The sequence below is a fragment of the Nyctereutes procyonoides genome, unplaced genomic scaffold (genome assembly GCF_905146905.1).
Source record: "Nyctereutes procyonoides isolate TBG_1078 unplaced genomic scaffold, NYPRO_anot_genome, whole genome shotgun sequence".
Classification (NCBI taxonomy): Eukaryota; Metazoa; Chordata; class Mammalia; order Carnivora; family Canidae; genus Nyctereutes; species Nyctereutes procyonoides.
This window is the reverse complement of record NW_026575132.1, coordinates 22,446,090-22,471,483: the sequence shown is the minus strand read 5'-3', so window position 1 is coordinate 22,471,483 and position 25,394 is coordinate 22,446,090. Positions and strand designations below refer to the sequence as shown.

The following is a 25,394-nucleotide window of genomic DNA, read 5'->3' as shown; positions in this document are numbered from 1 at the left end:
TAACACGCAGTTTGAAACCCACGGCCTTTGAATATATACATAGGAGTGAAAGTATTGTGTCCCTGCATATTGTCCAGTTGTATTAGATGATGCCAAACCCTTCTCCAATGACCTTTTGTGGTTCTTTCTTCATTTTTTTCATTTTTCATTCATTCATCCTTTCAATCAATCCTTTGACGATTTTTCAGTTGGGCAGCTTGTCTTTTCCTTATTGATTCATAAAGTGTACTTTTCATGGTCTGGATGCAAATTCATCATCAGTTAAATATATTGCAAATATTTTAGTCAATTTGTAGATCATTTTTTCACCCTTTTAATGGTGTCATTTGATGAACAAAAGTTCTTAATTCTCAAATCTTGCCTAAGAATGTTGATTTTTAGGTCTTGCTTCAAAAATCCCTTTTTATCTTGAGATTGTGAAGATATTTTCTTATGTAGTCTTTTGAAAGTTTTATTCTTCACCTTATAAATCTTTAACAAATATGAAATTGATATTTTGTATGGTGTGAAGTAGGAGACAAATTTCATTTTTTTCCCAATGTATACACTGAATTATTTCAGGACTTTTCCCTGTGCTGCCTTTTCTCCACTTCTTCAATGCCAACTGCATTTTTCTGTGTGGGTGTTTCTAGACTATTCCATTGGTCTATTTGCCTCCGTATCAATACCACACTGTCTTAATCATACAACTTTGTGATAAGACTTGATATTTTAGGTAGGGTCAGTTTCTTCAACTTGCTCTTTTTCTTCAGTTAACTTGACCTTGGTCCTAAGGTCTCCTATATAAATTTTTAGAATTACTTTGACAGTTTCCCCAAAATAACCTTTGGAGATCTTGATCAGAATTGCTTTGAGTCTCTAGATCAGTATGGGAAGAAGCAACTTTTTTAGGACAAAGTTTTCCCAGCCAGAAAAATGGTCTAACTCTCTATTTTATTTATTTCTACTTCAACATCTGTTACTATGTTTTATAATTTTCTCCAGAAAGATCTTTCTACTTATTGAATTTATTAGTATGTTAAATGTTTGTTGCTATTATACATTTGTTATGTAAAAAATGTGATATATTTTAAAATATGTATACAACTTCTCTTTGCAGTCTAATAATGTTCTATCTGTAAATAATTTGTATTTTATACTGAAACTATCATATGATTTAGAAATGATATTATTTTTCTTTTCTGATTTTTATACTTTCTTTTTTTTTTTTTTTTTCATTTCCTTATTGCTGTCCTGGAGAAGGTCTCAAGAATATTCTGAAAGGAAGTGATGACAGCAGGCATTTTATTTTGTTCCTAATCTTAAGAGAATCTTCACAACTATTTATCACTAAGTGCTATGTGTATTTAGTTTTGTTGTTTGTAGATACTACTTTGTGCTGTGTATCTTCCATTATCCCTTTAGAGTACTTTCCACTTTCCCCACCCAGCTGGGGCCCTGGGTGAGTGACCTACATGGATCACTTCAGTGGCTTTTCTTGGCTTCCATGGGCTTCTTCCTGAGTTCAGTCCCTGGAGACTGCTGACAGTAGAGCAAGAAGCACAGAGGGAGAAAGAGAGGTGTCAGAGTTCACCTAGTTCTTTCACTGTGGATTCTTTTGTGGGCCAGCTGTATCACTAAGGGGAAGGCCCAGCTTATTCCTATCTCTGCATTGTTCTTGTTTTTTCTTTTTAACATAAAAAAAATAGATATAATGTAAAAAAGACTTTTTTTAAAAGAACAATTTTAGGTCCATAGCAAAATTGAGGGGAAGGTAGAGATTTTTCATATACCCCTGTCTCTCCATATATATGGTTTCCTCCGTTACCAATTTCACTCACCAAAATGGTACATTTATTACAACTGATAAACCTACACTGACATGTCATAATTGCCCAAGTCCATAGTTTACTTTAGGGTTTACTCTTAGTTTTGTATGTTCTTCAGGTTTAGAAAATGTATAATGACATGTAGCCATCATTTTCAGTGTCCTAAAAATCATCTGTGCTCCACCTATTTATCTGTCTCTCCCTACTCCTGGCAACCACTGATCTTTTTACTTTTTTCCATAGTTTTGCCTTTTTTAGAATGTCATAAAATTGGAATCATATAGTTTGTAGCCTTTTCAGACTGACTTCTTTCATGTAGTAATATGCCCTTATTGTCCAACCATGTATTTTCATAGCTTGATAGCTCATTTCTTTTTAGCTTTAAATAATATTCATTCCATTGCCTGGATATATGACAGTTTTATTTATCCATTCACCTACTGAGAGACATTTTGGTTGCTTCTAAGTTTTGGCAGTTATGGGTAAAGCTGCTGTAAACATCATGTGCAGGTGTTTGTGTGGGCATAAGTTTTCACCTCGTTTGGGTAAATACCAAGAGATGTGATTGCTGGATCATATGCTAAGAATAAACTGTCTTCCAAAATGATTGTGCTATTTTGCACTCCCACCAACAATGAATGAGTGTTCCTATTGCTTCACATCCTCTCAGCATTTGGTGTGGTCACTGTTCTGGATCAGGGCCATTTTGAAAGGTGTTAGTGATATTTAATTGTAATTTGCATTTCCCTGATGACATATGATGTAGACCATTGCTAGTCTAACTTAGTTCCTCTGTAGTCAGAAAGTGTGATGTGTTTGATATACTTGAAATCTCTTGAGGCTAGCTTTATGGCTTAGCCCATAGTTAATTTTTGCATAATTTTTATGTCTTTAAAAAAATTATATTTTGCCATTGTTGAATGCAATATTCAGTCTGTCAACAAAAACTTATTGAGGATCTCCTATGTGCCAAGCATTGTTTTAGTTGGTGTAGATACAGCAGTGAACAAAAGGACACACATTCCTGCTTTTTGAGAGAGCATATCTAGAAGGAGGAATTAATTTAAAAATTAATTAAACATTAAAATTAAAAAGTGGAACAAATATATGCAATAATGATAAATGGTAAGAGAGAAAATAAAGCAGGAGAAGGGTCAGGAGTGCTAGAGGTAAAGTTTGTTCATATTGGTCAAAGATCACTTCCCTAAGAAAGGCATTTTGAGACAAGCCTTAAGAAAGTAAGAAAGTCATTCAACTCTTTGTTAAATTGAATAAAAAAACTAGGTGTTATATTTGCAATTTATTCTAATTATTTTCATCAGCTATATATTCTAGAAATTTATTTTAGTTATTTTGTGAGGACTTCGAGAATTTCTAGAAGTTCCTTTTTTTAAAAAAAATTATTTTTAAGTAATCTCTACACCCAACATGGGGCTTAGATTTACAACCCTGAGATCAAGAGCTGCATACTCTAGTGTCCAAGCCAGGCAGGCACCCCTAGAAGTTCCTTTTAAAATCACTACAACTATTCATATTTTCTCCACCAACCTGAAAATGAGCTTATTAATTCTTTCCTAAAGAAACTACATTTTTAAAAAAGATTTTATTTATTCATAGAGACAGAGAGAGAGAGAGAGAGAAAGAGAGAGAGAGAGAGGCAGAGACACAGGCAGAGGGAGAAGCAGGCATCATACAGAGAGCCTGACGTGGGACTCGATCCAGGGTCTCCAGGATCACGCCCTGGGCTGCACGCGGCGCTAAACAACTGCGCCACAGGGGCTGCCCAAGAAACTACATTTAAGAGAAATTTTGGAAGTTTCTACCAGTTTGGATATCTCCTGCCTTACCCCAATTAATATTGTTAACAATAGGTTTTTATACAATAGTTTATGGTAAATTCAGGATACTTAAATTATTCATCTAATCTAATGTGAACACTTAACAACATTTTCCTTCCTGGGAAGATACCTTCTCAGTTCTGAAAAACCAATTTACAATTGGATCAAATATCACTATATATCTATCCCTGAATTTAATTTGTACTTTATTTGATTAAAACTCCCCCCATCCTATTAGAAAAGTTTTAATGAGCCTAAAATAACCCACTTTTAATACTTAATTTGAATTTTTTAGTTCAGTGTAAAATAATTCTTTGTATTACAGCAAGCGATATATTTTCTTTAATAATAAATTAATATATGTGAACAAATTATTTCTGGGCCTTAGATTTTTCAACTATAAAAAATAAGTAGATATTCTTATTTATTTTCCTTTTTGACCTTCTCCAATCTTGCTTACCAGTATATCTTCCAAGATACAGTTAGTACCAGGATTCTTCTTATGAGGGAAAGATCTTTGTTTTGGAGAATAATTCCTGAAATTTCTTTGCTAATGGGGAGCAGGGTACATATAAGAAAGTGCTCTGTGTAGAGGTGAGGAGAAGCAGAAAAAGACCTGGAGCCTAACAACATGGTTGGAAGTTGGAACCTGAATTGATGAAAATAGCCAGAAGAGTTTTTAAGGAGGATGCTTAATACTCAATTTAAAATCTTTTGTGTTTCTTCAGTGTAAATCGTCTATTTCCCTAATGGTCAGAATGGCCCAGTGTAATTTTCAAGAGTTAATAATATGGCTCTCGTGCAGATATAAAGTGAACATATGTCAAGGATTTTATTCAACTAATTAATTAATATAAGAAACTATGATATTAAGACTAGTTTAAATGAGAATGTGAAGAACAGGGACAAATATGAAATCAGGAATGCCAAAGTATATTTGCTAATAGATACAAAACTGGTTAATTTCTTACAAAGCAGTAACACTTTATGTTTGGGATGGATCTTTTCTATAAAGCAGAAATGAATTGTATCTTTACTCGGCGTAATTAATTCCCACTGCTTTGGACAGGAATTATTTGCATTACTCTCAGTTTTTTACAACCCTAAAGGAGTTGTAAAACAGCCTAGTTAATAGAAAGATAATCAGAGGTGCACACCTGGATAAAATCAGATAATCTCTAGAGGGTCCACTAGACCATGCCCAGGCCTTCACTGAAAGGACACACCGTAATCTCAGTATTATCTGTTGCTCATTTCCAAGTCATAGGCAATTTTTTGTGACAGAGAGGACAAGTAGCACCCACGAAGTCATATGAAAATTGTGGTAGAGGATTGAAGTACTTGTTTGAGGTGATGTGTTAAGGAAACAGGAGAGCATGGGCAGAATAGTGTGACCGCCTGTGTACTAATCCAATTAAGTAGAAACTGGAGTTCTAAGACTTGGGTGATCCTCAGAACAGAGACTGTCTGGGAGGTCTTGGAGGAGAACACTGGACTGTCTATGAGATGTAAACTGGGGCCCAACCAATGTCACCTGGATTTTAGTTGACAAGGAGACCACAACCACACCTGACCTCTTGGCTATACGTTTCATAAAATGATACTCAATTATGACAGTTAACTTCCTTCAACTTCTGTGAGGAAGCTTTGGAAAAATAAAAAATCCCTAAACCTATTAAGTAATGTAGTATCTTCAAACATAGTAACGGTTACATTGCTTTTCCAAAGGCCAGTCTAACACTTCAACATCCCTAAACCATAGCTGCTCCTGACTTGGTAGCTAATATTAACAAAAACCATGAGTAGATAAACAGACTTGCTTTTATCAGCAGTAGCTTCTGACGTATACCCACTCATAGTGGCTGAGGAATCTTCTCATCTGCTTTGTGCATCCCTGTTCCTATCAGAGACTGTGGATCACTGTTTGATAAGTTTGGAGTTAACTAGAGAGATCAGAGATCTAGCTGAATTTGGTTCCAACAACCAGATCAAAATCCGAAAATGGCTGTTTTAGACTTCTTAATGCTACAGTGCCATTTTCTAATCTTTGGGAGAAATTCAGGACTGGTTCCGAGAGGCAGCATAGCAGTATGGGTAAGAGTTCTGATTCTATAGCCATACTCCTTGAGTTTTTTTTGTTTGTTTGTTTGTTTGTTTTTTTACTCCTTGAGTTTGAATCATGATGCTACCTCTTACTACTCATGTAGTGAGTCATCTAATTTCTTTCTGGCTTTTCCCTAACTGTAAAACAGGATGGCAGGCATACCATTTTCTTAGAGTTGAAATGAGCATTACATAAATCAATTTGTGTAAAATAAGCTTGACACTTATTAATTACTCTATGTATGTTGGCTTTTGTTTTAAGTTGACAGTTTTATCTCACAAGATCAATGTTGAAAAATGTTTCCACGAGTAATATACTTTCATATGTGTTCAAATACACATACATATGTATACATGTACATATGCATACCTGTGCATTATATATGGTCTATATAAAATATTACGTGTATGTATATGTGTGTATATATGTATTATATTTACCAGAGGTATATATTCATACATATATGAATCAGAATATTACTAGAGAAATAGAACAGGTAAGATATATACACACACTATATATATATTATATATATATGAAACACATTAAAGAGAGAAAACATGTAGCATATATTTTATATATTATGTATTATATAATATACATTATTAATATGTTAGAAATTATATATATATATATATATATATATACACACACACACACACACACACACACACACACAGATGGATTTCAAGGAATTGGCTTCCATAGTTGTGGGGTCTGGCTAGATAAGTCTGATATCTAAGGACAGACCTAACAGGCTAGAACCTCTTGGGCAGCAGCTAACACTGCAGAGGACAGGCAAAATTTTTTGTTTCTCAGAGAAACCTCAGTTTTGCTCTTAAGGCCCTTCAATTGATTAGATGAGGCCCACCCTTATTATTGAGAAGAATCAACTGAGTGTAGATGTTAACCACATCTGCAGAATACCTTTACAGCGGCAACTAGATTAGTGTTTGAATAAGTGGTTACAGTAGCCTAAAACTTACCATCATTAGAGGCTTTCGATTCCAGATTGTACTCCCGGATGTCCTGACTTTAATAAAGGATTATGAGGGAGACTTTCTTCTGGGCACTATTATTCCTACTCTGCTGGAATCTTTTGTTTTCAATTCTGAGAGATACAATTAAGTAGTTATTTGTTAACAATATCCAGCTGCTAATATCCAGAAGCTATTTTTCCTTTATTTTTCCCACTTGAGAAGTGATTTAAGAAAATCATCAATAAGTCAGTTGTTCTAAAAAAGAAAAAAAAATAAGTCAGTTATTCCTGGCACAGTGTCTGTCACTTTCTATCATCCACTTGGGGCACAATTTTCCTCACAGGAACTGAAGAGAGTCTTAGGGTGGGAGGAAAGGCCTTACTTTTCTCTCATTTAAGATCCTTGAAATCATGGAATTTCAGAAGATGAAGAGCCGCCCTCCTTCGTCATTTTACAACAGAGGCACAGAAGCCAAAGGATCCAGCATCACATAGCAAACCAGTGTCTGAAACAGGAATACCACAAGATTTTCTAACTCCCCAATGCATCTTTAATCCCTCCTGATCTTTTCCATTCTCCTTGTCTTGGTTTACACATTTTCCTCGGGTACTCAAAGTATAATGACAAAAATTTAGCATTCAACCCAATGATGCTATAAAGCATCTTAAAAGCCTTTTTGAGGAAACTTAATGTTAAGTTAGGTAGCTATAATTTCATTTTTCCTTCTTTCTGGCAGTAGTGGGGTGAATGGTGGAATACTTGATAGTATAAAAAAGTCTAAAGAGAGAATAGATACTTCAGTTTGAATTACTAAAAATGTAAAAAATGTAAATGAATCTTCATTTCTAAAATGTCCCAACCTATGTAAAAATGGGGAGACCGCTCTGTTTCATTATCTTATAGACCAGTAACAGCTACAATCGATGTTATCTGAAACACATGGATTTATTTCAAGTGAACATTAATCCACATGGACTTGGAGGACACAGTTAGCCTTGTATTAGAATTACCTATGAGCATGTCTGTCTCCTTACACACTGCAGAAGCCATTGGATAATCAAATATCATTCATCTGTTTTAACCTCTAGCTCCTAGAGTAGTCCTTGACACATATCTGGCAATTAATAGATGAGATGAATATAGAGCACTCCTAGAATTAAAGTCTTCCTCTTGCTGTAATAGAGGTGGTTGGTAATGACAAAACACTTCCCAGTTCTTTTTGAGATGGAGCAAATAGCCATTACTTATTAGTTATTTATAACATATACTTTCAGAAAATAGATTCAGTGAATTTACACTGGAGCTACCATCAGATGTTTTCTTTTTTTTTTAATTTTTATTTATTTATGATAGTCACAGAGAGAGAGAGAGAGAGAGAGAGAGAGAGATGCAGAGACACAGGCAGAGGGAGAAGCAGGCTCCATGCACCAGGAGCCCGACGTGGGATTCGATCCTGGGTCTCCAGGATCGCGCCCTGGGCCAAAGGCAGGCGCCAAACCACTGCGCCACCCAGGGATCCCCATCAGATGTTTTCAAAGAGGAATGACAAGGCATCAAGATAATAACACTGTGAGTTATTACTTTGCCTCTTTATACATAGTAAGAATGGAACATGAGCTATATTACAGTTTTTTGTGAATATTTTCACTTTTTTCCATTAGAAAGGGGCTTAATGGTAAAGATAAGAATTAATATGTAGTATTTACTTAGTATTATATTGCACATCTAATTAAATGTTGGGCTTGTAATATATAAAAAAGCAATGCCTCAAACTTTTATGACTTTGTTACATGTGTACAGGACTTGTAAAGTTACATTTACACTACTGCAGGGTTAAACATGCAGGAAGATAAAAGTGAAATGGCTAAAACACAGAAGTGTTTCTTTTGGAAGAGAGATTGAGTTATCATGAGCCCAGCAGTAGACATTATAATACAAGCAGACCTTCTCCTTGTCTAAGCCACAGGCAAATAAGGTGAATAAGATCTTATTCAGCAAGATCTTAGCTAGGAAATCCTTTGTGGGTAGTTATTTGTTGAAGGCTGAAATGATTTCCAATTTGGAATTTATAAATCAATCATTCTTTGATAGACCTGCATTTCTTAAACATAATTTGAATTCCAGAGCAAGCTCAGTCTCAGGAAGTTCTTATGTTTTAGAGTAAAGTCTGTGAAATGTACTCTACTTGAATTTCTTAATTTTCAGTATTTGGGACCAACCTTATATTACCTTTGGAGAGGCTTATGCATTTCTCTCTAAGATTTGAGCCAGGGCAGGGACAGTGTACTTGTTTCTTATGCACTATAGTACTTAACATATGTAAAAATGGTAGCTGCAATTTCCATTTATTGAACATTTATTTAATGGCCAGCAATTACATTAATAATATCAAAATATCAATTAATAAATTCTGTTTAATGTAGGCATGGCTCTAGGCACTTGAAACACATTACAGTATTTGATGCCTACACTAGCTTTACAAGGTGGATTTATTATATCCATTGTAAAGGGGAGAACTGGAATCAGAGAAATAAAGGAATCTACCTGGGAAGTAGCAGAGCCAAATTTCAAAGTGAGATTTGTCAAATTCCCCTAAGTCTGTTTCCTCTCTTCCATGGAGTCCGCACTCAACAGATGTTGAATGAATGAATGCTCTTCTTTAAAATCTTTGTAAACTATGTGACAGTTGCCCAGTAATGCATGTAATTTTAAGGATCTCATGGGGCATTTAAACTTTAAGGAATTAATACTGTGTTCTGGGGATCCCTGGGTGGCGCAGTGGTTTGGTGCCTGCCTTTGGCCCAGGGCGTGATCCTGGAGACCCGGGATTGAATCCCACGTCGGGCTCCCGGTGCATGGAGCCTGCTTCTCCCTCAGCCTGTGTCTCTGCCCCTCTCTCTCTCTCTCTCTGTGTGTGACTATCATAAATAAATAAAAATTAAAAAAAAAAAAGAAAATCTTTTAAAAAAAATACTGTGTTCTGAAGTAGACATTTTATTTCTAATAGCACAAGAGCAAACATCTGGAGATTACATTAATTCATAAGGTTTGGGACTATCTCACTGGTTCTAATAGACCTTGTTTGTTTACACCTCCACACAATACATTGATTTGCTATGGTGCACCCACCCAGGAGGGGACTCCTTATTCACACATGCCAGATCATCACTTTGATAAGCACATGTTCAACTGAAATCACCTCGAGTAGGGTTTAGGATATAAAAGTGTGATGAATTGACACATAATTCTCATCATGATTACATGCAGAATGTTACGAAATTCTCCTGACCTCTATGGGTAAAGAGTTTTGTCAAACACTGTGTCTCATCACTACAGGAAAGAGCTCACCAACTGTCACTGACCATGAAGCTTGAATACAATTTTGAGAACAAAGAGGAAGTGATCCTGTGTTACATAAGGATAATCTAGACTTTTTATATGGGTTCTTATTTAAGTAAGGCTGAATAAAGCAGTGAACAAAGAGTAAGGTTTATAATTTGTACATACACCATTTACTATATGCCAAGAAATATTAAAAGTGGTCTACTTAAATTTTCTCATTCAATCCTCCCACCTAACCCTATGGGAGAGGCACTGTTAACTCCATTTTATGGATGAAGGTGCTGAGTGGAGAAAGTAGCTTGCCAAAAGGCACCAACCCGAGGAGTGGAGGCAAGATTGAAACCAACATCTGCCTAATTCCAGGGCCCATATTTTTAACTTCTTTCCAAATTGCTTCTGAGAAGTCTTTCTTTACTCAAGGGTTGAGGAACTTTGACACAGTATAGGATGTGTATGAGCATCCGAGACTTCACATATTCATAGCTGACTTTCTTCTCCTGTCTTGTTCCACCACCCTGGCCCTCCCTGATCCTCCTCTTCTTTCTTTGCCCCTCATTCTTTTTCATATGGTCCCCAAACCTGAAAAATTGGCATCTCTCAGTGCCGTACTATTTTATTTGTTGCCAAGCTCTGCAACTTCTTCATGTACCATGCCTTGAATCAGTCTCTGACTTTTCCTACTGAATTCTCACTACTTCAGTTCAGAGCTCATTGCTTCTTATCTAGAAACCTGAAGTCATTTTCTGACTACTCCTTTACTATTATTGTTGTTGTTAGTACTATTATTAATATCACATCTTGTCATTGTTCTAAGATTCATCCCAAAGTTAAGCTGTGGTGATTCCTGTCCCCCTAATTAAAAAAAAATCCTTTCATCTCTTTTGCATTTGGAATTATGTCCATGTTTTTCACGTAAGGTTGTGGGGAGATAAATTGAGACCTCTTTTCCCAGGGGCTATCTGAAAATACTTGGAGATTTTTCCATCGGTTCTCAAGGAAGTTTGGAATTCAAACGGCTCCAGGAAGTAAGTCACATGCTTCTTATCATGAGTCCTGGGGTGTTATTTTACAAGCAGGGCAGTCAAAACCATGTTACAAAGAGAAACATGATTTCCTCATAGGAGACTAAACTGTGTTGTTTTTAGAAGAAAATTAATGTTTGCTTTAGTGAGATGTGTTTGCCTTGGAGTGACTAGGGAGGAACCCAACTGTGGCCTTTGATGGTTCAACATCTTCCTACCACAAGGAAGCAGAACACACTTACCCTTCCTTAGAGCCTGGAAATTCTTAAGAAAGGAAAGACTGCTTTAGTACTTGGTTGAATATCAAGGCTCCAATGCTGGCAAAGTTCAAGAAGGAGAGGAAGTTTCTTTTCCTAATGAGAGAGGAGTGAAGCTTTGAGATGAAAGAGTTTGGGATCCCATGTGTGGAGAATTGAGATTGAAAAGGCAATTGTTAGATGATTGCCAGGGGGATCTAAAAGGTGAACCATGGCTGGGAATGAGAAGGACAATCTCCCTTTCTGTCACTCTCTATAAGCATAAACTCTTATTCTGATTTTTCCTTTTCCTTCCTTTTCTTTTATCCTCCTTTTTCTCCCCCTCTTCCTCTTTTCCACTTACACTCCATCATCTATAAATCAGTTTGTCTGATTATTATCTATCTCCCTCTACTAAAATATAAGCACCTGAAGGCACATAACTTTATATTAATCTGGTTGTCTCTCCAAAGTCTTGATCAGAGAGCATGGCTCAAGTTAGGCACTGAGTAAATGTGTATTGAATGGATGAAGGCAGGCTAGAATAAAGGAAGGCATGAAAGAATCTTCAGAAGGAAAAAAACTGCGAAATTTTACCCATCATGTAGACTCTGCGGGCCTCAGTTGGACTCAGTTTTTCTATACCATTCTGCTTTGAGAAGCTTATCTGACTTTTTAAAAAGCAAGCTACTTCAATAAGGCTAATATTGAGCAAAAGAAGTAAGGCACAGAGAATGCATAGTATGATTCCATTTATATAAAGTTTAAACCGACAAAAAGAAGCCAAATTGTTAAAGGATGTCTTTAAGGTTTGTAAGGCCACTCTTAAAAAAAAAAAAACAAAACAAAACAAGGAAATGATTATCAACTCCAGGATGATGAAAGTTGGGATGAAAGTGTGGTGGGCTGGGCTATTTTCAGCCGGTGTGTACCCTCACAGTTCTCACGGGTTGCTTGCTCTCAGTTGTACTATTCCAACTTTTCCATGAACTTGAATATATCTTTTTTTTTTTTTTATTTTTTAACTTGAATATATCTTGAATAATACCTGTAGTGGTTTGGAAGGTGTTCTGCTTACTATTACTGTATAACAAACTATCCCAAAACTTAATGATCTAAGGAAACATTTTATTGTGTTCATAGACTTTGTCAAAGAGTACTGGACTAATTAATTGCTGATCTAGGGCTTGAATCAAGCCCCAAGTTCCAGAGTTACTTTGTGTACTCTGGCCCTTTACTTCTCTTTCACTGCATTTTTTCCCTCTTCAGCTCCAAGTATTTTGGTCTTCAGGGAATCAGAAACAATAAAGGATGCCATTCTTTTCCTAGGTAAACTTCAAAGCCGGAGATGGCCTTTAACCAGTCTATTGATTTGTCTGAGAGCTTCCACCTTCTAGACTCTGCCTCAGGCCAACGTTTGATGAAGAGGAGAAGAGAACAGAAGCACAAACATAAGGTAAGGGTAACAAGTCAGCTGAAACCTTGAGTAAAAATTCATTATTACAATAGGAGGGAGGAACAGTTTCTTCTCAATAAACTAGTCAAAGAGGAGTCGTAGATAAGATTATACAGTGACACCCACATCCAGGAATCCAGACTTTGAAACAAGGCAGTTTGTTGTTTTGGTTGTATAAGGCATGAATATAAACTCATGGTAAAACAAGATCTAGGGTTCCCATAGGGGTTTATCAGTCTTCATGCTGGGTGTGCTCTCTTACTTGGAGGTGATGTTGACAGGTTTGCTGACAGACGGACTCTCTCTCTGCCTGGAGCACAGACACACTCTGTACGTGGCATCTGGAGGCAAGACTGTAGGGTAGAAAAAGGTTGAGAAGAGTTAAAAAGCATAGACCAGATTGGCCATTTATACTCAAAGTGTTATTTGCTGGTTACTTTCTTAAAAATGGATTCTCAAAGTAAAAAGAAACTTACACCCATAAAACACTATGATGGATCCCTTATGCTCATGCTAGTTATTGGTCTCATTTCAGAATTTTCTCACACTCACATCTATCTACCCAGTGGGCAAGAAGACATGGCCATAGAGCATGTGGTGAAATGTTTGCATTTGTAAAAAATTTGGGGCAAGAGTAATAATTTTTTTTTTTTTTTTTTTTGCCTTGGGGACTGCTGCAGAGCTTAAAGCATCAAAGAATTTCTCTAGAGCACCTATTCAGGTTAGTTTATACTTGTCATCAAAAAAAAAAAATTCTGATGTTTAGAACGTTGATGAGAATATGAAATACCTCTCACAATACTTTTTCTTTCTGATGTGATTTCTAATATACAACCAAACCTGTGGGTTAACATCACTGCATAATTTTTCACAGTGATGACTTCTGAGCCCTCTTCCATCAAATACTGTATGAATGCCCTTACTGTTTGCACTTGAAGAGACTTTCCTCACACTGCCCATCACTGCAGCATTTCTTGCTCAGTTCTGGGTGGCTACCTGCTTTTTTCTTTATACCTGTGCTTCTGTGTACCTCTTTGCTGGCTCCAGGCCACCCACACATCTCTCTTCCTCTTGACTCTGTAGGAGGCAGGGAGCATCTGCGTGGGGAAGGTGCCGGCTCACATTAATCTTACTCTTCTCTTTGGCTCTTCTCCATGATATGGATTTTAAATCACTTTCAGTGGAAGTTAGCAAATAGTCATATATCAATAAAAGGCTGGCAGTAGGCTTTAAAAAGAAAGGCCAAAGAAGTCTAGATAACCCACAAAGTATTGTTAATTATGCTGTTGTTAATCACTTTCTTTTTAAGATGGTAGGAGTAGAATTTTAGAAGTTAGAATATAAAGAATATTTCATTTTGGATCAACCAAGCTGATTGTGAAATCTTCCAGAACCAAATTATCTCTCCACATCTCTCTCTTTCTGATTTTTTACTACATTTTGGCTCATGGTATTTTTGTTGAAGTCCTGTACTAATTATATGTAAAATATAATAGTTGAGCTTGATTGCACATATTGCTCCATAGTCTTTAATGCATTTTATTGTTTGCCTAAGGGTTAAATATAATTGTTTTAATTCTTTACTTAAAGAGGTAGAAGGTAAAATGACTGGCACATGAAGTCATTTTTTTCAATATGTGATTTGTTAACTATCCCTAAAGTATCTGGTATTAAAGGCAAGAATTTGAACAAGAGTGGAGCATCCAGTTATATATAATAAACTGTTCAGTGAAATATGTCTGCAGGCTAATTAAAGATACTGAGACATTTTAGACTGCTCAGTACTTTTTTTATTCCAGCAATTTGGCATGTACAGGCCCTGTCTGAACTTCTAAATTAACGTTTACAGCATGAACATAACTTTGCCTGCTAGACAGCCAATCACCAGTATTGTGTTAAAAACAAAAACAAAAACCAGCTTGTGAATGTGAAAGGCTGTAGGGAGAAGTGGCCACAATGGATGAAACCATTACAAAGGATCCAGAGAGTGTGGCTATTTTGTAGTTTGAAACTTTAGAAGAAAGCAGAAATCCATGTTCCAGTGCAAGCCAGGCACTATTTACACAATTCTCTGATTAAAACTGAAATGATAATATAGTTGTTCCTCTACAGGTAGGAGCTTTATTATGGAATAAATTTAAAATCAATACCTGTGAAGTTCAAGAGGGGGCCATTGCATGAAAATGTTGATAGTAGTCAAAAGTCCTGCAATAAATGCCTAAAATGTGGAAATTTGCACTCAACTTTGCATTTAGAGATGAAGCTAAAATAAAGGCTAATATGTAAGAAATGGGGCTGTGTAGAGGATCTTTGAAACCTAGATCTTGCACAAAATTTGGGGATCTTCTTGTAAGAGAATCTACCTTTCTTCTTACCTAATTCTCACCTGGTAACTCCCTTTAGCCAACGGGCCAGGCCCCTCTTGGCAGGGTTAATCTTTCACAGATAGCGCTTGGTGAGAAACAGGGCATTTCTCTCTCAGAGACCATCCAGAGATGAGCAGTCCCACCTTGTTCCTTCACTGTGATTTCCCTCCATACCAAGTCATTTGAGGTTTTATGAGACCAAGTGTACTTGTCTTCTTTCATAAGAAGATTGTACAGCCTGGACTAGACACAAAACCCCAGAAGTCCCTTCTAGCCACTGTGACTCCTTCCCCCAAGTCCTCAGGAGACCCCTTCGTAAGGTCTTTGCTATTTATTTTTAAAGATTTTATTTATTCATGAGATAGAGAGAGAGAGAGAGAGAGGCAGAGACACAGGCAGAGGGAGAAGCAGGCTCCATGCAGGGAGCCCCACGTGGGACTCAATCCTGGTTCTCCAGGATCATGCTCTGGGCTGAAGACGCACTAAACCACTGAGCCACACAGGGTGCCATAGGTCTTTGCTATTGAGGTCAGAGTGTTGTCTTTTTCCCCATCTTATTCTTGAAACTAAAAATGACTTTACTTTTTTGTCTGTATTATAGTTTCATAACATTGCTCCTTTTTGCTGCTAATTAATTTCATTGGCTATGCCTAAGATCAAAGTTGATATATCCTTCAAACCTCAGAGATTTTTCCCGGTTGGGTACCAAGTGATCACCAACCCCACCACCCTGCCATTTTACTTATTCCGTTTGGGGGAAATCTTGGGCTGGTCGTTCTCCTCCTTATGAGAACATAGATGCTTTTTGGAGACATTTGCTGAGGTCAACTATCTGTTGCTAAAGGACTTTTACATTTTACACTCTCCCTTCTGCTTTTCTACTAATAGCAATGAATAATTAGCATCTAGCCCCACAACGTGAATAGATGCATGCAAGAGAACTGAATTCACCAAATATTAGTAGACCATCTGAAAAAAAAATGACTCCTAATTTTCTAATAAATAACCTTGTAATTAAATACAAACTAATGAATATTTTTGTGAGTGATTATTTGTTAGATTCATTTGTTACTGTTTAGATTTATTATGGGCATTGATTTTTTTTCAGTCTCTTTTTATTTTAGGTTTTGAATAGGCAATACATAGATATGTTTCAAAACTGAAAAGTATATAAAAATGCATACACTCAGAGAAGTCTCACTCCTGTTTACCCATTCATATAAATAGTCTTTGCCATTAGTTTCTGGTTTATTGACCCTGTGTTTCTTTTTCCAAAATTAGTATAAATATGTGTATGTTTATGTATATAATGAGTATTTCTTTTTTCTTATGCAAAAGCATATATGCATATATATATATTTTTTTCTCTTTCACAATAGTAGCAGTTTGTAGAGACCTTGTTCTTTTTTGTTAGTTTCTACAGAGTACTCCGTTTTGTAAATATTGTAATAAATATTTTTGGCCAAAATATCCCAAAATAAGACTAAAAATGATAAAAGCTATACATTATAAAAATAGTTAAAAGATTAAAATTCTTTGGAAGAAGCATATTGGGAAAGATTACACAAAATTAGAGTTAGTGTAAGTAGTCATCATAAAATAAAACTCAAAGAGCTAAAACTTCATGTAATAATGTTTATGAATCACTAAAATCTGATATCAGAATAAAATCTGATATCAGAATCTTAACAAAATTTAGACATGTCAAATTTGACCTGGGGAAATTGAGTTTGTTAGAAGAGCTTCTAAATAAAAATCATAATAGCAGAAGCTATAATTAGGAAAATATGATGTTTTCAAGAAATCCAATAGAATAATCATAGCTTGAGAATAATATTTAAGTTGGAAAAAAATCAATTTCAATGAAAGTAATTTCAGTTACATTAAAGATAAAAATGAAAAAAAAATTAACTACCCTGTATAGAAAATTTATGAAAGAATCAACTTGGCTTAATGGCATAAGCTCCAGAAAATATTTTTGTGATGAAAATTGATTACATTTATATAATCCTGCTTAACGTAACTTATATGGGATCAAATTGTCTACTGGGGCATAAAATGTCAAAATAAGCTGTTCTGGTTTGTCCTAGGGTCCTTTTCTGTAAATTCGGCCCTTGATTTTTTCTCACCTCCTCTTCTCTTTTCTAGAGTCCTTGATGTAACATTTCAGAGCTGCTTAACTATGAATCAACTCATCTTTTCTTTGAAGCACTTCTTTCTCCTTCCCATTTTTCAACAACTCAAAGCCTCTTTGCTCTTCAAGCTCTTGACTTCATCTGGCAGATTCGACCTCCTTCCTTCCTTTCATCACACATCATATTTGCTGATATTTGCATATTTTAAATATTCATTAGCATGATGAAGAAATCAACCAGCCTTCCCTGCAAGTGCCCTTATCACCTTCCTTTGAAATCTATGCTGACCTTTTTGGCTCCCTGCCTCTTCTCTTTTCCTTCACCTAAATTTCCGATTCTCCAAAGCATGTTTAGTCCAGCTGTGGGACCAATCTTATTTTTGGTTGGGGGAGCCCTAGTAGAAGCCCCTGGTGACGAGCTCCAATAATAAAGCATCTCGCTAACATGGCTGCCATTTCTAAGTTGGCAATGTGCCCTGAGTAGGTAAACATATTGAGGCTTGTGCTTCGATAAAACTTCCATCATGTATCCTAATTCCAGAGTTTATATTCTTGTCTCCTTACTTTTTGCCACAGTTTCTGTTTTGATAGCATGCTTGGTATTCCCGCCTCACTAGGACTGCATTGTCAGCCTTTATAAGGACCTAGAATCCTCCTCTTGCCTTGTAGACTCAGGCCTGGGGCCCTGTTTCTAGAGATTCCTGATGTCTATCAGCCACTTGCCTGGCTAACTTCTGAGTATTGCCTGCTCTACACTACCCATTTCCAGGCTTCTGTCTACTGGAACACCTACCCTTAATCTCATGTTGAAGTTCCCAGGCACTGACCATTTGACTAGAATCCTCTCCTATCCTCACACAGTTTTCTCCAGATAGGATCTAGGTCAGGTTATGCTTCTTTCCATTTCCGGGTACTGGCCTCACCCTCTAGCATCTGCTCAATTCTGGGAAATAATTTCTTTTATATATATATTTTTTTTGAATTTTTATTTATTTATGATAGTCACACAGAGAGAGAGAGAGAGAGAGAGAGAGAGGCAGAGACACAGGCAGGGGAGAAGCAGGCTCCATGCACCGGGAGCCCGATGTGGGATTCGATCCCGGGTCTCCAGGATCGCACCCTGGGCCAAAGGCAGGCGCCAAACCGCTGCACCTCCCAGGGATCCCCTGGGAAATAATTTCTTCTTTTTTTTTTTAATAAATTAATTTTTATTGGTGTTCAATTTACCAACATACAGAATAACACCCAGTGCTCATCCCGTCAAGTGTCCCCCTCCGTGCCCGTCACCCATTCACCCCCACCCCCCGCCCTCCTCCCCTTCCACCACCCCTAGTTCATTTCCCAGAGTTAGAAGTCTTTATGTTCTGTCTCCCTTTCTGATTGGGAAATAATTTCTTGTCGAAGTTTCAGGTTATACCTTCATTCCAAATTTCCATTTTGACAAAACTTTTAATATATTTAAGTACCTACATCAATATTTTTATTATATCATTCTCCATTCTTTTTTTTAAGGTTTTATTTTTTTTTGAGAGAGAGAGAGTGCATGCGCAGGGTGAGGGGCAGAATGAGAAGCATACTCCTCACTGAGCGTGGGGCTCGATGTGGGGCTTAATGTGGGGCTTAATCCCAGGATTCCAGGATCATGACCTGAGCCAAAGGCAGACACTTAAGTGACTGAGCCACCCAGGCACCCTCATTCTCCACTCTTTTTGGAGTTTACCCGTTAGTGCTAATTTCCTCCTAGACGAGACTTTTTTGATTGATTGATTGATTGCCATTGATTTTTATTTATTTGCACGATTGTGCTCTTAAGTATCCTTAAAATAACAAATAATCCACCTACTATCTACAGTTGTCCAAAGATTTCATATCATCACTGTTACTAAAATAGTAGTTATCCATGATTAATTTGTTGAAAACTTGTCCTGTGCAGTGCAAAAAGAAACAAAGATAAATAAGATATAGTCCTTAGAGAACTCAGACACCATATAGTTAAAATGCAATATGATAAAAGTTCCACCAGGTGGGATATGCAAGGAACTGTGGGAGCACAGAGGTAAACTTGACTTACTTACTTGGAAGTAAGAGGATCAGGGGTTGCTTCACAGCTTATTTGAGGTGGTTTCTGAAGAATGAGTAAGAGTTTGCCATAAGGGCAAGGATATGCCTGGCAGAAGAAACAAGAAGGAGAAAGATACACAGGCATGCCGGAGCATGGCACATTCCCCTGGAGGAAGCATGAATAATTTGGGTGGCCCCATTGTGAGCTCTATTGAGTGGGAGAGGGACAGGAAACATACCTGGAGACACAGGTTGGGGACCACTGGTGAAAGATCTTACCTGCTATGCTAAGGAGTTAGGATCAGATTCTATTGGTGATAGGGACTTATCCCTGAGAGTTGAGCAGCTCCACCGCCTGATGGAGTAACCTAGCTCTTATTGCCTGCCCCAAAATGTATCCACAGCATTTGAAGAAGCAGCACGACTTCTGTGCTCTGTGACTCTTCCAAAAGGCAGGTATCACTCTAGATGCTATCCCTATATATATCGCATTTTACACACAAATCTCTTTCTCTACTTTGTAGACACCTTATAGAAAACTACACTTAATAGCACTTAATATCAGATTGGCCTGATATCTTGATATTTATTTATTTACCTACTTACATTTGAATTTCATGGTGAGTGTAGAAAATTTTTTATAAAAATAGTAACTTTTCGTGTGTGTGTGTGCGTCTGCACACATGTGAAAGGAGAAGAAAGACCGAGAGAGTGAGAGAGAGATTGGAAGGGTTTTCTGATTTGGCAGTGTACATTTTGTATTTCTCTAAGTTGTATTGATCATGTATGGCTTCTTCCCTGTCTTGTTAGGATAAGCTGTCAAAATTTTCTGGCAAAAGACTAAACTTTAATTTTATCATATAGTTCTATAAAAGAAATTATCTGTCAAGTAGCCATGAAGATATTTTCAAAACTTTACCCTGTCACGAATATTTTCAACAGCTGTGATCTAGAGAAACATGAAAAAGTAGTCCTGAGAATGGTGAATTTTGTGCCTTGTTTATACATGCGAATCTGAGTGAGATGCAGCAGGATGGATCATTTATGTGTTCAGCATTTATTTAGCATTTACACCAGGCACTTGTCAAGGTGCTAGGGGTGAGGTTTACAAAGACAGAGGGTGATTCCCTTTTTTCTGGTGTCATCTTGAGAGCTATTGGTCACTTCCTTCTATATCCTCTAGCTTGAAGCTACTTCACTCCAGCAGGCTTGGCCCTGCATTCCACCAGGGTGAAAAGTACATGGGCATTTATGTACTATGGAGAGACTACAGCCAGTGACAGAGGGAGGGGACTTCTTCTGAAATTGCTTCTGTGCCTGGCTTCCCATTCTCTCTCTTGCTTCCTCCATCCTCTACCAGTTTTTCCTGGGAACACTGAGGACAATTGGTGATGGTAGCCATGTGTATCAACCAGGGTTCTTCAGAGAAGTAGAACCAATAAAAGATAGTTATATAGATCTACACATATATTTATGCATATGTACTTAGAGTTGACTCTTGTTATTCACAAATCACAGTGGTTATGTTCTGTTAGTTCCTGCAAACACTGAATTAGCAAGTACTGAACCGTTGGTCCTAGAGGAAATACAAGATTGGGTTCCTGGAGCCACTCCTGGCAACATTTTCCTCAATGATCAACACATAACCTTGTTTCATGTGTGTTTCTATTCTAAAGACACCTTATTCAATAACATCAGAATCATTAACCCTGAACTCAACTCATGCCTAACACATGTTTTTTCTCCACAAGGCATATCATAGCCTCCCTGAACTTGGAAACATAAGACAGCACTTTATCTCTCTGCTGGGGAGGGTGGGGGGCATTTTAAACAGAAAAATCAACAAAAAGCACAAAAATATGATACTAACTCGAACATTAAAAGGATATTTATTTACAGTTGTGAGAGCTAAAAGAAGGCAGAGATTTGCCTGTTTGACCTCAGATGAAAATGTGCACATTGGGCAACTTAGACTTTTCATTATTCTGTGCACGACATCTGTGAGTGATTGCAAAACCATCTTGAGTATTGGTTTGGGGGTTACTAATAATTTTAGTGAGTAGGCAAATTAGTTAACACAAAATCACCAATAATAAGGGTTGATTGCATATGTATATATGTCATATGTAAATATAAAAGTATATACACTTGTGCATATTATATTTGCATGTGTATAAATGTTACATACGTATGTGTGCAATTATACATAGTAAATATACATACATTGTATATGATGGAGGTAGGCTGGGTCCCAGGATGTGGAAGAGCATCCCATAGGACTAACCAAGAGGATCCTTGACTTCATGCAGGTTAGAAATCAAACATGGGCCAGAGAAGGTGAAAGCAGAGTTTACTGAATAACTTGGGTGACAGGTAAAGAATAGCAGATGGAGAGTCTGGGAGACTTGGATGGGAAAGGAGAATACATATCATCATTGTGTTGAGTTAGGGATTTATATTAGAAAGGGGCTCAGGGTATGTGTTCCTTCAGGAATCCAGTATAGAGTCTGATTGAAGGTGAGTGTCAGGTGAACAATAGGTGTCAACCCATAAATCACTGTAGGTAGGGGATATTGATGCTAGTGTCAGCTAGGGTTTGTTCAAAGCTAATGTCCTGGAATGTGTTTGGGATCCATCTCTTCTTAGATGTTACTGGGTATCAGGGTCTATGACAAGACTCAGAGAATGATTAACTTCCTTTTTTCTCTCCTTGAAGTGGGAGCATAGCTTCTTTGGCTTATTCAGAAGCAAAATATAGAACATGAATAAATGAGGCCTAACAGAAAACCAGAAGAGATGGAGACTTTCTAAACTAGAGTTCTTTCAGGTTCCCTATGTTATATATATATACATATATATAGTATATGTATTTGTATGTAATATATTTATATATAATATATTTATATATTTATATATATATATAAATATAGCATATATATGTATATACATTGTGTGTGTGTGTATATACACACACACACACACACACACACACAGGCTGGAGCCCAGGCAGGACTTAATTTTGCAATCTTGAGACAGGATTTCTTTTCCAGGAAACCTGTTTTTGTTCTTAAAGCCTTCAACTGATTGGATAAAGCCCAACCACACTAATAAAAGTAATCTCCTTTATTTAAAGTCAGCTGATTATAGATGTTATCCACATTTACAAGATACCTTCACAGCAACACCTAGACTAGTGTTTGGTTAATAGCGGGGATACCAGAACTTAGTCAAGTTGCCATAAAAACCAACTCTCACACCATGTAAGCAACTTTAATCTTCAGTTGGTTTTCTCCATTCTTAAAATATCTGTGGCTATGCAGCCACCTGATATCTCCACTGGCAGCTTCCCTGCAAGGCCTTTATCTCATCTCTTACTAGAAATCTTTCTCTTTCCTTTCTTTGAAAGAACAGGATAACCATCATTTTGTTTCTTGGGATTGTGCCCTATGTCTCAAGGAGTTTAGCCAAGCATTTTCTCACATAGCTGTAAAAAATAATCCAGTTGACGTCTTGTTATATCTGGATAGGGGATCGGAAATAAAGGGTTTGGGTAGATTTGCAATGACTTTTTGCAGAATGAATAGGATTGGAGGAGGCTGCGATAGATTGGGTGTGACTGGGTGGTGGTGGGGGGGGAACAAGTGTGAAAAAAGGCACAGGCATGAGATAAATGCAGAGCATCCTCCTGAGAGAGAGATTGTTCTGAGCTGGCTGAACTTGAAAATAGTATCCGTGGGCTGAGGGAGATGGGCATGGAAAGGTGGGCATGGTGCATATAGCAAAGCTTCTTGAATGAAATGATGAGTGATGACATTACAGGGTTCTTGTCTCATGGAGTCAAAGAATGAATCTTGCAGACACAGAAGGGTGAAGTGATAATTTATTAAGTGAAGGTGAGAACAGAGAAACCAAAAGCTCTCTGGAGCAAGAGGAGTCCCAAATGTGTTGCCACTGAGGGCTTTTATTGGCACTCTTTTATTTAAAACTGGCCAGGAAACTTGCTGCCCTGGAACTCCATGACCTATTCTGTTGAGCAAGGATTTAACATCTTTAATGCTTAACTTCTCCATTGAGGCCTGGTCATTTTTCTTTGTGGTCATTTTCTGTTTCCTGTGGTCACAATGTAACTACCATCCCACATTTCAACCCTAGTGTTTGGGGCCAGTGGTCAGATTTCTCTTCCTGATCTTTGTTTTTGTTCTCGGCAGACCTGTTTAGTTCTCTGTAGACCTGAAATACCCTCCTCTTTCCCTCGCCAAAGCCCTGTCCTTTCCCCATTCAGCGAGGTGCCCCTGTATGAACACAGTAGCTGAGGCACTGTGTCTGTTCTCATTCCCACCTCTCCCTGCCCCCTCACCTCCCTCTCTCCTCGAAGAACACCCTGCCTGAGCCATCCTGACACCTTACATTCATACAGGGAATATAAGAAATAGTGAAAGTGATAATAAGGGAAAGAAAGGAGGGGAACTGAGTGGGGAAAATTAGAGAGGGAGACAAACCATGAGAGACTACTGACTCTGGGAAACAAAGGGTTGCAGAGGGGCGAGTAGGGAAATGGGGTGACTGGGTGGTGGGCCTTGAAGAGGGCACTTGATGAGATGAGCACTGGTGTTATACTATATGTTGAAAATTGAATTTAGAGGAGGGGCAAGATGGCGGAGGAGTAGGGTCCCCAAATCACCTGTTCCCACCAAATTCCCTAGATAACCTTCAAACCATCCTGAAAATCTACGAATTCGGCCTGAGATTTAAAGAGAGACCAGCTGGAATGCTACAGTGAGAGGAGTTCACGCTTCTATCAAGGTAGGAAGACGGGGAAAAGAAATAAAGAAACAAAAGGCCTCCGAGGGGGAGGGGCCCCGGAGGAGCCGGGCTGAGGCCGGGGCGAGTGTCCCCAGGACAGGAGAGCCCCGTCCCGGAGGAGCAGGAGCTGCACCAACCTTCCCGGGCGGGCGGAAAGGGGCTCGCAGGGAGTTGGAGCAGGACCCAGGAGGGCGGGGATGCCCTCGGGCTTCCGGGGACACTAACAGGCACCTGCAAGCGCAGGAGAGTGCTCCGAGCTCCCTAAGGGCTGCAGCACGCACCGGAGCAGTTCGGAGGGGCTCGGGAGCGGCTCCAGGGAGGGAGCTGCGGGGCGGGAGCGCAAATCCAACAACACAGGCCCGGGAGCACAGGGCGCCGGGACACAGCCCAGGATCCGGCCTCCCCCTGGGACAGGCAGAGGCCGGGAGGGCCCAGGACAGCAAGGACGCTCCTGCCCCGAGCTGAGCAGATCAGCGGCCCCGCCCCGGAGCCTCCAGGCCCTGCGGACGGAGAGCCGAGAGCCCCGAGCCCCGTAGTTCCTGCGGAGACTGAATCCAGGCTTCCAGAGTTGCCATAGCAACTGCCGCTGAGCAGGCAGGGGCAGAGCAGCTCCCCCAAGTGCTAACACCTGAAAATCAGCGCAACAGGCCCCTCCCCCAGAAGACCAGCTGGACGGACCAGCTCCAGGGGAAGTCAAGGGACTTAAAGTCTACAGAAATACTCCCCCGTGTTTTTTTTTTTTCTTTTCTTTTTTCTTTTCTTTTTGATTTCTGATTGCTTCCCCCACCCCCTTTTTTTTTTCACCTTTCTTTCTTTTTCTTTCCCTTTTTCTTCTCTTCTTTCCTTTTTCTTTTCTTTTCTTTTTCTTTTTCTCTTTTCTTTCCTTCTCTCTCTTTCTCTCATTCTCCCAATACAACTTGTTTTTGGCCACTCCGCACTGAGCAAAATGACTAGAAGGAAAACCTCACCTCAAAAGAAAGAATCAGAAACAGCCCTCTCTCCCACAGAGCTACAAAATCTGGATTACAATTCAATGTCAGAAAGCCAATTCAGAAGCACTATTATACAGCTACTGGTGGCTCTAGAAAAAAGCATTAAGGACTCACGAGACTTCATGACTGCAGAATTTAGATCCAATCAGGCAGAAATTAAAAATCAACTGAATGAGATGCAATCCAAACTAGAAGTCCTAACGACGAGGGTTAACGAGGTGGAAGAACGAGTGAGTGACATAGAAGACAAGT

The 25,394-nt window shown here is 38.3% G+C and overlaps 1 long non-coding RNA gene across 2 annotated transcripts in view; it reads left to right on the top strand.

Moving 5' to 3' along the window:
• Positions 1-24,983, top strand: part of LOC129522718 (uncharacterized) — an 81,815-nt gene extending 56,832 nt beyond the window's left edge. The window contains exons 5-7 of one of the 2 annotated variants that reach the window (XR_008666961.1): positions 12,660-12,786; positions 13,467-13,507; positions 24,051-24,983. This is a non-coding gene — a long non-coding RNA (uncharacterized LOC129522718). The remainder of the gene's footprint in view (positions 1-12,659; positions 12,787-13,466; positions 13,508-24,050) is intronic. The other variant, XR_008666962.1, reaches the window with a different exon arrangement.
• The last annotated feature ends 411 nt before the right edge of the window (positions 24,984-25,394 follow it).